The sequence below is a fragment of the Macrotis lagotis genome, chromosome 1, assembly GCF_037893015.1.
Source record: "Macrotis lagotis isolate mMagLag1 chromosome 1, bilby.v1.9.chrom.fasta, whole genome shotgun sequence".
Lineage (NCBI taxonomy): Eukaryota > Metazoa > Chordata > Mammalia > Peramelemorphia > Peramelidae > Macrotis > Macrotis lagotis.
In genome coordinates this window covers 886,845,337-886,847,089 of record NC_133658.1, presented here as the reverse complement: position 1 = coordinate 886,847,089, position 1,753 = coordinate 886,845,337, and positions in this window count along the sequence as shown.

Here is a 1,753-nt window from a genome sequence, read left to right as displayed (position 1 = left end):
GAACTGGCTTCATGGAGGAAGTGGAAGGCAGATAAATAATGAAGAGAGGACTGTGGGAGGGCATTCTAGGTGAGAGAATAACATGAGGCACTATGGAGAGTGAAAAAGCATAGGATGGTAGATAGAGTACCAGCACTGGAGTCAGGAGGTCCTGAGTTCAAATCCAGCCTCATACATTAGTTGTGTGACCCTGGGTAAGTCACTTAACCCAATTTGTCTCCAAAAAAAAAGAAAGGAAGGAAGGAAGTAGATCACTTTGGCTGGATCTAAAAATATTTGTGTAAGAACAAGGATATCAGAATATTGGAATTTCAGACCAAAAAGGAACATGATTGATCATCTCATCACCAAATTGCAGAACTTTATAGAACTTAATGGTCTCTCAGTCATAGAAGCATAAATGTAGTGCCAGGAGAGACCCAAGAAGCAGATGAGAAAACTGAAACCCGGAGAGATTACAACGAAGTGCCACTCAAGGGCAGCTAGGTGGGTAGAATAGCATAGAGCACCAGCCCTGGAATAAGGAGGACATGAATTCAAATCCAGCCTCAGCCACTTAACAATTACCTAGCTGTGTGGCCTTGGGCAAGTCACTTAACCCCATTGCCTTGCAAACAAACAAACAAACAAACAATGAAATTCGAAACCAATCCTCTGACTCCAAGGCTTACATGATTTCTATTTCATTACTAGAAGACTGCCAAATGAGGAGAAACCACTAATAATAATGATAATAATAATAGTTGATATTTCTATAGAACTTTAAGACTGCAAAATGTTTTCTATACTTTACCTTATGGATCCTTACAATCAGTTTGAGGCAGGTAATGTTATTATCCCCATTTTATAGATGAGGAAACTGAGACTGAGATTAAATGACTTGCCCAGGGTCATACCATCAGTGTATGGCAGAGGACTCAAGTTTGAATCTTCTTGAGTACAAGGCCAGGTCTGTACCCATTATCCCACAATACTTCTCCTTAACAATCATCCAGTGAAGGGGGAGCCCACCTCTGGAGGCAGTCGGTTCCAATTAGGGATGACTAATAATTAAGAAGCTTTTTTCTTGACAACAAACCTAACTCTGATTCTTTGCTACTTCCTGGCTCCTACTTCTGGAGCCAAACAAGTCCCTCATGTATAAAGAGGACACCAGGACTTGGTCAGGGAAAAAGACTTGTCCACAGTCAATCAGTTTAAGGGTAGAGATGGGGCTAGAAGTCAGGTCTCCTGACTCTCTGTCCAAAGCCTTCTTCACTGTAACCCCTCCCCTCCCACCCCCATTCATCTCCTTTTCTTGGACCTCTCTGCAGTTTGCATGTGGAATCTGGCTCTCCTTGTCTCAGAGACAGCATAGATCCTGGAGGATTTCCTGTAGAACCTGCCATAATCTGAGTTCCTTCTGCCCCCCACAGCCCCTAAGGCTCCCATCCCTTTCCCTACCAGACCTGGCCTACCCCCCCCCCTTCCTCCCTGCACTCCCCAGCACCCTCCTCCCAACAGAGTTATATGTGCCAATACAAAGCCGTATATCTTGGTGTGTGACAAATCACTTTTTAATTGCCTCAAGGAAGAAATCCATTAGTCTTTCCTTTACGTGAGAATAATTATAATATTCTGCAAAACAGAAGTTGGATAGGGGCCGAGAGGCTGTGGGCTCCAGGCTATTTTTAGCACTCAGCCCCATCCTGCTCTGAGCATTCATTTGAGAGAGGGAGAAATTGAATCGTCTCCCATGCCCCCCCCAAGTGCC